The sequence below is a fragment of the Mercenaria mercenaria genome, chromosome 13 (assembly GCF_021730395.1).
Source record: "Mercenaria mercenaria strain notata chromosome 13, MADL_Memer_1, whole genome shotgun sequence".
Lineage (NCBI taxonomy): Eukaryota > Metazoa > Mollusca > Bivalvia > Venerida > Veneridae > Mercenaria > Mercenaria mercenaria.
Genome location: NC_069373.1, coordinates 33,364,877 through 33,377,063, shown reverse-complemented (window position 1 = coordinate 33,377,063; position 12,187 = coordinate 33,364,877).

Here is a 12,187-nt window from a genome sequence, read left to right as displayed (position 1 = left end):
AAAAAGACCGATAACTATTTGAATCCGCCATTATGCGACTGCCATTTTTTCTGCACCATTTTCCTGTTTAGCGTCTGTTTGCATATATAAAAAACTTTTTTTCTCTCTAAGATTGTGTAAGTTTCATTTGAAATGTACAAGTAACCGAAATGCATGAAAGGATACAAGGTTTTAGCTTGATATCAACAGTGTCTAAGATTTTATGGCATTTTCAGTAACGTAAGACAATGCGTCAAAATTTGTCAAAAATAGCTGTCGCGACATAATTTTCTATCAGTTATCCTGACTGTAGCCTAGTTTTGCCCTGTTCTGTCATTTTCTATTCTGATCTGCATACAAATTACCCATTTAAACGATTAAATATGTTCAATATTTTACCTCGGACTGCTAGAAATTAGCATTCTTTAGGCTACAAATATGCAGTTTGTGATAATAATACACCAAAAACAGTAAAAATGTGACATTTTTGTGTTTTATCCATATTTTATTCTAATCAAAGTAGCCCATTACCATCCTCATCTGGCTAGATTTCAATTTTTGTCAATGTTCCCTTCTATTGAAAACAATAACAAAACAATTATTTCGAAAGGTTGCTATATATATTCATAATCATTGTTCATCTTATGTATTTTTTATTAAAAAAGGCTAAATGTGTTTATGAAAACTTTTTTTTGACATGGTTACATGGAGAAGCGGTCTGAAACAAATCCATAATTAAAAATTACTTGCGGGAAGATGAAACTGCAATGTGTATGCGCCATGTGGATTTATATTGCACATAATAGATAACTACATTTGTAGCTGGAAACGACTAATGATCAGTCCCGCGTACGCATACATCCTTAATTGTCTTTGAAAACTGCTGCATGGTTTACGAAAACAAAATTTATAGTAGACTAAAATATCAATTCTGAAGTTTAATGCAACTAAATACATTTCTTATAAGTATATACCATTTAAGATTTGATATTTTAGGGTACATTGACCTGAAACACAGATCACAAAAAGAAGAGTGATAGTTGGCCATATGCAAATGTAGAAGCTGTAGATGAAAGATATAGAGAAAGTGTTGCTTCAAAAATTAAAAAATATGTACACTTTTATAATATGGAATAAAAAATCCATAAATGACGCTTCTAAATCTGAGGTATCCGCTTTGATAATTTGTAATACTTTAGGATACATGTTTTTCACCATTCTTAAAAAATATATGTGGTCCAACCTCGAGGTTTCATTAAAAGTTCGAATACATAATTCACGTACAGAGATTGAATATGCTACCAGTGATAAAGTCAGGGACATGAACGCAAATGTCAACATTCTAACATTACAGAATAATAAATATAGCGATTTCCTGAAAGCTGTTTCAATGACCTACAGTTTTTAAACGGAATGTAACAGGAAACATTATCTTTATTCGTTTTCATCGAGTTTTAAGAAACTGTTGTAGGTGGTTACCTTTCCCCGAGCCTTAGTGTTTAAAGACGGTATATCAAGCACGCTCTAAAAGTCAACTAGAACCACTTTATTATTGATAACCTGTCTTGCTTTTGGACGAAATTTCAGAAAAACTAGTCCCCAGCGTACTAGGCGTGTACAGTTCATGTAATCAATTCTAAATGAAGCAGTGCATTTAATGTGCGCTATACCTTCATGCAAAAAATGTAGAAATATTATCAAGGTCAACTTCATCGAAAGAACCAAAACCTGCACATGTATTTTCTATCTGTGACGTAGTTTATTGTGTTTGGTAAGGTTTACCAGTATTAAAGCAATAAAAATACATAGATGGTTATTGATATATGAAATGCTCTTTTCTCCATTTCTGAAGAAGAGATACTCCTACAGACTTTTTGCACAAAATTGAAACAGAAAGCGATTGGTTTCTTTTTATGTTCCAAAGCACTCACGTCTGGTGTGATTAAATTAAGAAACACAAACACTTTCAATTGATCTTGAAACATGTACTGGCGAATTATTTGGCTTAAAATACCGAATGTGTTATGTCTATGAAAGCTCAAGCATATCAATCAACGAAATTTACGATTTTTTTTTTGTGTCAGTTATTGAAATAATACATTTTAATTTGTATCTATTTCAACAATTTAACTGAAAAAATATTAACGTGTACATGTACTTACATTGAGATTTTCCTAATCTAAAGTAGCTCGTAAAAGCTACAACAAAAATGAGCACTTTCATTAGTAGTAACGTTTTGTTTATATTCCAATAATCAAGTGATACCAAAGTCATTTAGGTATAAGATCGTCTGTAATAATCATTATGAAATATACTGAATTTTCATTTTTCGCTCTGTCCATCTCTTCCCTGAGAAGTAGGGCAAAACACTGAAAACCTAGGTCCGTTTTTGTACCCCGCGCTCTCAATAATTTGTATCCTAATAAGTAAATAAATCTATTGTTGTTCTTTTTCCATTTCTGAATGATATTTAAAATTCGAATAGCTTAATATAGAGTTTTAATCAGTGGCGTCACATCGTCCTACTTGCTTTTATTCTGTCTTTTTTATTATTATCAATTCTTCACATCTAAGACATATAAGAATAGCGTCTTTTGTACTTTGTTTCAACAATATCTTTGTATGCCCTAATATACAACAGTTATTAGCAGGATAAGGGAAGTCTGACTAGATGTAAATATGTAAGCTTTGGTCAAATTGTAAAAGATAATTATATTCATAGGTTTTGTTAACTTTAAACTATCAAAGATCTTGGAATAAAAGATTGCAAGACACGACAAAAAAAATAAAGGGAATAAAAGGAGGAAAAGCAATTACTATATGTGGTTAGGTAAACTATTATTATATTCATCACATTTCGTTCACAATAAGTTAATTTATTATCTTTCCCCTGAATTTTTCAAGACTCGTTCATGATGATTTTCATGTCTATGTTTATTGCTTCGTTATTCTCGTGCTGTTTTTGTCGTCGCCGTTGTGACAGTCGTTGTTTAGAGAATAGGAAAACTCTAACCAAATCAAGTAGAAGCCATCCTTGGTTTAAATTGGAGTAATGTCTAAAACTCGTTACTGTCTGATCGGCTGCACTACAAACCTATCAAGGTAAAATCTTTAATGAGGTCGTTCCATAGAATAACAAAGCAGTTTGACATATTGTTAAGTGTTCATCTTAATTTAAGTAGCTGTTTGTGTGCGTGCGTGCGTGCGTGCGTGCGTGCGTGTGTGTGTGTGTGTGTGTGGAAATGTAGGAGGATTTCAAAAAGAGTAGGAACATCTTTTTGTTAATATAGGAGGATTTCCCAATAAATATGGGCAAAGATTCTCCTGAATATAGAAGGATTACTCTACCAGGAATATTGTAGGATTTCCACATAATTACATGACATTGTTGAATGTTCAGGAAACCATGTTAGTCTTTGTCAAGAATAGATGTGGAACTATTGAATCAAAATGCAAAAGGTTCGTCCGAAATGGCTACTGGAATTAAAACTCCACATGTTACCAAATTAGTAATGGGAGAGAATGTGATAAAATCAGTTGATTTCCCTGACCAAAACTCATTTGCATTTTCAAAGAGTTTATATTTTAAGATGTTTTTGACTTCACAGACAGAACATATTTGTATCTAGCAGGTATGAAGTCTAAAACAAAGAACCAAAAATATTTCAATCACTTAAATCAATAGTAAGGGACAATGTATGTATTTACGCACAATATTGTAAGATATTATATACAAAATAGTTTTTGCATTTTGCGATTTAATCAAATATTTTACGTTTTTCATTTTCATTATCCTCGAAAATATACTTATAATCGTAAATAAGTCTGCCATAATTGAATTCTGTGTCAGTCTTATAAATGTTTTCATTGATTCATGAAAACAATCAAATTTAGTAATAATGTAAAGCGTCTTTCCTGATTTAAAGTAACTCGCAAAACTGTTTACTATATTCAGACGTATTCAACGTATTCAAATAATTTTCCTTATACAAAAGGCGAAACACATTATACTAAAGTCTTTTAAAAATCAACTATAATGAAAGGGCCGCCAAAAGCAATGAAATATTTTTAGACTTATTACAAATCTGAAATACAAGGTCCAGATTCAGGTACATTTATTTTGTACTCCGCGCACCCTCACTCTTTCATATAGTTATTGAAAGAAAATATTTGGTAAACATACTTCAATTGACACCTAAATACACTAATAATATATAAATGGTTAAATAGTCTATTTTAGGCCTGTGATTTCCGTACCAAATATGTATTTAAAATTCTAATACATTATTGTTGTATATCAGATCATAATCGTTTCTTTTGCTAAGTGACGTCACATCGACCTACATGTTTGGTCTACTACTTTTCATATAAATCAAGCAAGACGGCACACGGATATTTTTATAGATTTAAACCTTGTAAGTGATATGTGGCAGCGAATGCTTGCTTGTACCCGGACATATTGTTATATCTTGTTTTCCTTTGGCATCAGGGAATCCATTCAATGATTCTGTATACTAGTTATAAGGTACCCCTAAAACCGGTTCTAGTGATTGTGAAGGGTGTTACACATTTCAATACCTCTCTTGAACAGACCCAGCCACAACGAATCTGTCACTATCTCGCTTGACTGCATTCAAGTTTTTCAAAGGATCTTTTAAAGAGTTTATGAAATTGTATCATGTAAACTTTGTTTCAACAGAATTGGTACGATATCCGTGATTTGACTATATATATGTAAATACACTTTATTTCATGTCACAGATTAAGGCCAATGTTTAATTGTAAAATCAAAGAAAAAACTTTGTATTATCTGATTTGTAGCATAATTATTATGGTATTACGAATACGAGCGTTAAAACGGCTTTAAACTAGATGTTGTAGGTGATTATGTTAAAGAAAAGGAAATAAAAGGAATAAAAGAACGGAGAGTGACGATTTAAATCCGCAGGAGATAAAAGGGACAATGTTTTAAATAACAATGAACATAAAAGCTCTACGTGTCTTTCATCGTATAGAAACAAATATTTAAGACATATCAGCAAATACACAAAAATAGTCTTAATATTAAATGATATCAATATATTACAAGAAATATTTCTATCTTTAAGGATTAATTTCTTAATTATCATATCATATAAAAAAATTTCTTATTAAGACTGTGTGTAACATTATGTCTTCCTTTTGATTAAACGTTATAAAAATCCGAATGTGAAGCAAATTACTATATTAGTGTCAACTTTCCCGTTAGGGAATGGGGAAAATTCAAGTGATTGATTTTCTAAACGCAGCAGCTGATGAATACGTAACTGAAAAAAATGAGCAAATGCCAAAAACATCGGTGCTAAATATATAGAAAATATTCTGCCCAAGCATGAACACAACGTTGGCGTGAAAGTACTTGAGAAGACAGAAATTTCCTCGCCATGTTTTGGGTTACCAGCGATAAAAACTTGATCAAATCCTTTCAAGAAACTTTTGAAAGTTTCGAACTTCTACAAGTGCGACTAATATCCACTGAAAGTAAACTGCTTATTTTAAGACTAGCCGTCTGTTGGCGACTAGTGAGAAAATTCCTGTATAGCAAACGCATGAAGGGAACTTGGAAATATGTTAGTGGAACTAGTTTGTCTAAAGGTAAGAATATTTGGTATATTTCAGTGCCATTTTGCGTACATTTGATATCATTCTCTTACATGAATTACGGTGTGATAAAATAATTCATTTAGTTTAAATTCATTTAGTTGCAGTTGTTTTTACAGAAACTACCAAAATAGGAATGCCAAACGTAAAAAGCACTGACGTAGTTTTTACTTTAAAAAGCATACTATCGGAAGGGATATAAATTGCTAGCTAAGGTATGAATAAACTTAATTCGTCATTTAGAGAGAGAAATATGTTTACCTGTGTAAATTTTAAGTTATTCGGAGGTTCGCATCCACAATCTTTCAACTCGTGGAGTCTGACTGATATTGCGAATTTTCTGCATTAAGGGTCCGTTTTATAGCAGGTGACATGAATTTATCGCCTATGATGCTACAAATTTACAGATCATGAAAATAGTATTTCAAAATTAACGTATTGACAGACCCATTGACAATATACCTGATTTGTTTAACACCTGTAGGAAACTTAGACTTACTTTATCGCGTAATTTGCTATTATTCGTGCGTTTTTAACTTTAAAATAATGACATGAGTTTTAGGAATACATGTCATTATCATTTACACTAAGTGCACGGGTCATCGGGATATTTATACGCAATCTGAATATTTACACGTAGAATTGTTTGACGTCTATGAGGTTATAAAACCTAAAAATTGCGCCAGTAAAACAGGTCTTGCTTGAAATAAAGGTAAAGGTCTTTTTTATTATAGTGTCACCCCTATTGAAAGGGCCAGCCAATTTGACTTATGAGACACCATTATAGTGCGTACCAATTACCTACCAACTCCTACCACTATGCCAGGCGCCAGGCGGATAGAAGTCGGTAACCATTCATTTAACTAGCTCGCGGCTCACGAACCGGCCTTTTCGGAACGAGTCCCATGACAAACATCCCTCGGACGAACGGTCCCCATAGGGCTAGAACCTTCGACCTCCCGATCCCGAGGCGGACGCCTTAACCACTGGGCCACGGTGAGCGGTTATGTAATGCTAGTAAATACTCATTACTTTCATTTTAGTGATTAAAAGTGATAATATATATATATAGCAATAAATATATGTAAGATATAAGACAAAATGTTATATTTACAATATAGCTACAGTCACATCATGTTACAAGACAGAACTTGAAAATTTAAGGAAAGTTTTCAGTTGTTAAAGTATGCAAAACTAGAATATGCAGGTTCTAGGTTCTTTCCTCATTATTAATTTCTTAGATAATTCTATTTAATTAAACATGAAAGGAAATATTTTAAGATTTATCAAACACAAAAAACAATAGACGGCTAGCTAATAGTTAAACAAAAGACAGATTTTAGGTTTATTTTCAAGATTTTCAAGTTTATTCTGCAAATTCTCAGTTTGTATACATACAAAAATATGAGACACAAACAAGATTTTAAAGAAAACATTGCATATCTTCATGTAAACATAAGGGCAACACACGAAATAGATCGCATTAATGGAATCATAATGTTTAAATAAAGGGAACTATTTGCAGAAAGTCAAGCATCTGATAAGTGCGTAACATACACTAAAAAGGGATATCAGTAAGCAAAAAGACTGAGTACCGACTTATTTTTTTACATTAGATTTTATAGAGCATTAAAAACCAACTTGTGAAAAGTTGAATGTCTAAAACAAGGTAGACGTAGTGCTTAAAATGACAAAGCGGAGTACCAAAATTTATTGACATCTCGTCCAGTAAGTGAAAGTCGCCACAAGACTTGTGACGTTAAAACTAACAACAAGCTGTACTGACAGGTCAATTGTTTACTCGATATTTCTACGAAAATAAGCATGATTCAGGGGTCATCCGGCAACCAGAGAATGAGATGTTCGTTGCAATTACGGAGTTGGTAAAAAGTATGATATTGGACTTTGTTTGTTTATTGATTAAAATTTCGTTTGTATGACTTGAAACTTGCACTTTTTTCAATGTTTCCTATCTGCTTTTTGTACATATTTTAAAAATCTAGTCTAGTAAAAAAGTATGAGAAACCTCAAAGAAAGATGCACAGTATATATGTGCAACGGTGTAAGTATTTGATTGGTTTTACTAACAGACATTCTTCTGGATTTTTTTGGTTGTATTTAACGTCGCACCGACACATGATAGGCCATATGGCGACTTTCCAGCTTTAATTGTGAAGGAAAACCCCAGGTGCCCCTCCGTGCATTATTTCATCACGAGCGGGTACCTGGGTAGAACCACCGACCTTCCGTAAGCCAGCTGGATGGCTTCCTCACATGAAGAATTTAACGCCCCGAGTGAGGCTCGAACCCATATCGATGAGGGGCAAGTGATTTGAAGTCAGCGACCTTAACCACTTTGAGGAAGAACGGAAGGGCCGTTTTTATATGGTTTCCGTTTGTAAGCCATGGAGAGCACAGGCAAAAGTAAAGTTTTACCATTTTTGTACTACATCGTTTAAGCGCTCTAGTTGCAAAACTAGCCACACAGTTCAATTCCAACATGTTAAATTCTTGGGTAAGATTACGTGGAAGTTTCACTAAATTTCACCGAGAATCGTTAGGACGAATTCGGGAATACCAATGATGCGTACTCTCTTGTTTAGATTGTACATAATTATTTCGACATAATCGTAAGTAAAAGGTGGATTACCATCTGGAAGTTTACCAACACCGCAACCGAAATGCCTGGACTTAAATCTATTAAACAAAGTGACTGCGCAAATCAATTAGAGAAAACTAGTCACAGCAAAATAAGTTAGAAGTCTGCTTGTTTGTAAGGGCACTATTCGCTACTCAGTAAATTTTCAGTAAACACCCCCTTCGAATAAAAAATGGTACTGCCCAAATTGAAAGACGGACTAGTCCGTTATAAAACATTATCATGGTAAGGGTTATTTTTATCAACAGCATTCTTGAATCCCGTGTGACTGCCGTAAAAAGACTCTCCTGTACTTAGATTCAATGTTTTTTTTTACATTTTATGATCCAATGGGATAATGTTGTCCATCTATTGTATCAGTATTTTCGGATTTCTCTGAAGAATTTGCATTAAACATTCAAAACTTTTCGGTTAAAATAAATGTAGCTGCGTTATTTTGCAAACGTAATTTTGATCGATGAAGGTGGCCGACGGTGGCATAGCCAATATTTAAATCATTTTTGAACCGTCAGTGTAAATAGTGAAATATTCCTTGCATGCTGATATGATTTCAAATTTGGATACCTTATGGTTCACTTCGAACTGTAAGGGCAGTTTTTATATCAAAAGGAATTGTAGGGGAAGTAGGCTAAGCTTCCATCGTGTTGTGTCTGGAATTGCATTTTGTGTTATATCGAAAATTTTATTCGAAATCCATTTTAATACCTTATGGTCCACTTCAAACTGACTAAGGACAGTTTTTATATCAAAAGATATTGTAGGGGAAGTAGGCTAAGCTTCCATCGTGTTGTGTCTGGAATTGCATTTTCTGTTATATTAAAGATTTAATTCGAAATCCAAACGGCTTGATTTGTTTATGACTCAAAGTCGATTAGATTTTTTTTGCAGCTACCCTCATTGCAATGAGACTTTTTTCTCGTAAATGCACTAAAAGAAATACTTTAATGATATCAATTACTTTATTATTAGTGTTTAATACATGTATCTCCAGGTAGTCTCAGTTGTGAAAATGACTTGCTGATAAAAAGTCGTTTTACCAAAATTCTAAGGAAAAGGTTTTGAACAAGAGGTTTGCTTTTCTCCACGAAAATAAAAAAAAACTCCTACAGCTTCTTAGGAAATATTGTGAAACCAATGGTCAGTTTCATTTCTTGCATGACACTAGTTTAAATGTATCGGCAAATGCATGTTTGTGATCTTTTACCTGAAGGAAATGTGTTATTTCTGATTTAGCTACAGGGTAACTTTTACTTAGTGTTTAAAACAGAAGTAAATTTTACAGTTTTCTTAGAAAAAGAAAAGGCTACTAAAGTTGCGCATCTACCTTATTCTCTTATCCTCAATACTTGTGACTTTTTTCTTATTTCTCTTGTTTAAAAAGATTATTAGTACTGATAAATACATAATGATAATTCTGCCATTGTACACATCATTACTCGACAGACATACAAAATGTTCCACTCATAATGATTCTTGTTCGCAGGTTAGTTCTGGTCAGTTTGAAGTACAATATCTTGCTCTCCGCGGAACATATCCCTGGAAAGTTGCTTGACCTTCTTTCTTGTTCACGGGTGGTAAACGCGCAATCCAATTCCCGCCGGGATTACGCTTGAAATGTTTTGCGCAACGTCCGGTGCGGGTTGTGCGTAAAAAAGGACGAAATTAAGGTACTGAAGTTATAATTTTGCTTAGACAAGAATAAATTTTCTCGAAAAAAGCAAAAGGCTATTCGACACAAATATGATAATACATCATATGTGTAAAATATCTGGTTTGTAACTATTATTCAGCTGCATTATCACAAAAACTCTGGCGACACGAAGCGTGAAAAAAGTATGAAATCAACAAAAATGGCAGTTTCTGACCTCATATGCCTAATCTGAGTACATCTGATACTTTATATGATAACGTTAACTCAACTGTTATAAAGTAACGAATATCAAAATTATTTGCTTCAAATCGTGCTTACGGGGACATAATTGACAAAAATAATCGGGAATTGGGATGCGCACCGGGAATGGAGTTGCTCGTATACATCATAATGTATATAATGTATACACGCAATTCCATTCCCGAGGCGCAACATTTCATTGTAGTGTATGTAATATTCATAACTTTCCAGAAAGTTCGAGCCAGCAGTTCTCGTGATAACAGAGCTGATTCTTAAACTAATAAGTTGGTATTTCAAACATATGATCTTTATTCATTTTTGTGTCGAATAGCATTTTGCTTTTTTTTCGAAAGCACTCGTAAATATGTTATTATTTACAAAAACGAAAAACCCACCTACCTCGATTTTGTATATATTGATGCGCAACACCAGTACCGGAAGTCGCGCAACCCATTTTTAGCGTATTCCCACTGGGAATTGGATTGCGTGTTTACCACCCGTGTTGTTTACAGATAGAGAAATTCCGCAAGCTGGCTCTCTACATGGACACATTACGGACTCCAGTACCGGAGGATTTGCTCAAGCTACATTAAACACAGCAGTATACCTTCTACTTGATTCCGCATTAGCATCTGCATCAAAATCCAGTTTTGCAAATACTATGAACCATTGCAAAAAGTTTCATGCTACATACTATCCCCACACAGCCCTTCTTCCAATATTCTCACAACACTAGCTGAATTTATAGCTGTCTGTCACCATCGCAAATTAAAAGCGTCTACTATAATTTCGTATATTTTCGCCATAAGTAACGTCCATAAGCTTCGCGGCATCGCCAACCCATCAGATTCCTTCATCATTAAAAATACTACTACACAGTCTGAGACGCGGCAACATTTAGACAAACGCCGTCCTTTCACCATTCAAACTTTAAAAGGAGTTATTACAACATTACTACATATACTTAAAGACCACTCCTCGATCCTACTGATCAAAACAATGCTTCTTTTGGCATTTTTGGATTATTTCGAGTGGGCGAGATAGCTCAGTTTTCTAAGTCTCCACATAATGTCATTTCCAGAAATGACATTTCATTTCAATCTTATAGTTCTTACGTACATTCCGTATCGGTTTTCTTTCGCCATTTCAAACATTTGAAAGGCCAAACAGCCCGAACCCTCAGTTTTCGTCAACGTATAAAACACCTCTGTCCAGGTAAAGCTTTCAAACGCTACTGGCAGGCGGCTCAGCTCCTTCCATGTCCATTCAGGGATCAATTAGGTCAACAAGTCACAACCACAGATTTCAGGTCAGTGTTACTGTAATGTGTTTTGGCCTGTAATTTGAATCCACGGCACTTTACTACACATTCCTTCCGTATTGGAGAGGCGACATATGCCGACCAAAACAACATGCCACCTATTTAAATTCAAAAGCTAGGGCTTTGGAAATCATCTGCATATCTTAAATACATTAGCCCACCCGAACTCGTCCTACCAGGGGGAGGGTTAGCAACTGATACAGTACAGTTATTTAAATGAATAAAACTTTTCATAACACAGGCTAACATAATTTCACTCCATTTTCACAGCACCTCTAATTTCTTAAATTCTTATTCATTTTATTAAAAAAATTCAAACTGAACATGTTCTTAGGGACACTTTATAAAGATTTGACGACACAAGGCAGTAGATGTGCTTTTGTTTTATTTTTTACACTGTATTGTCTGAATCATGTTACTACCAGATTACCTGTGTACAAAATATAGATAAATCTGACGACGTAAGGCAGCAGTTCTGCATTTGAAATTAGCACGTTGATGTTCTCTATCGGGAAGTCAATGTCAAATTGAATGATATTACTTTATTGTTAGATTAGTTTTGTAACTAGTAACATGTATTTACAAGATATGAAAGGGCAAGGCAGCAGATTTGCATTTTGCATAATTTCGCTCCCTCTGGAGAAGCCAATTTTGTTACTGGAATGATATTACTTTATTTGTACATTTGTTAGTAGCT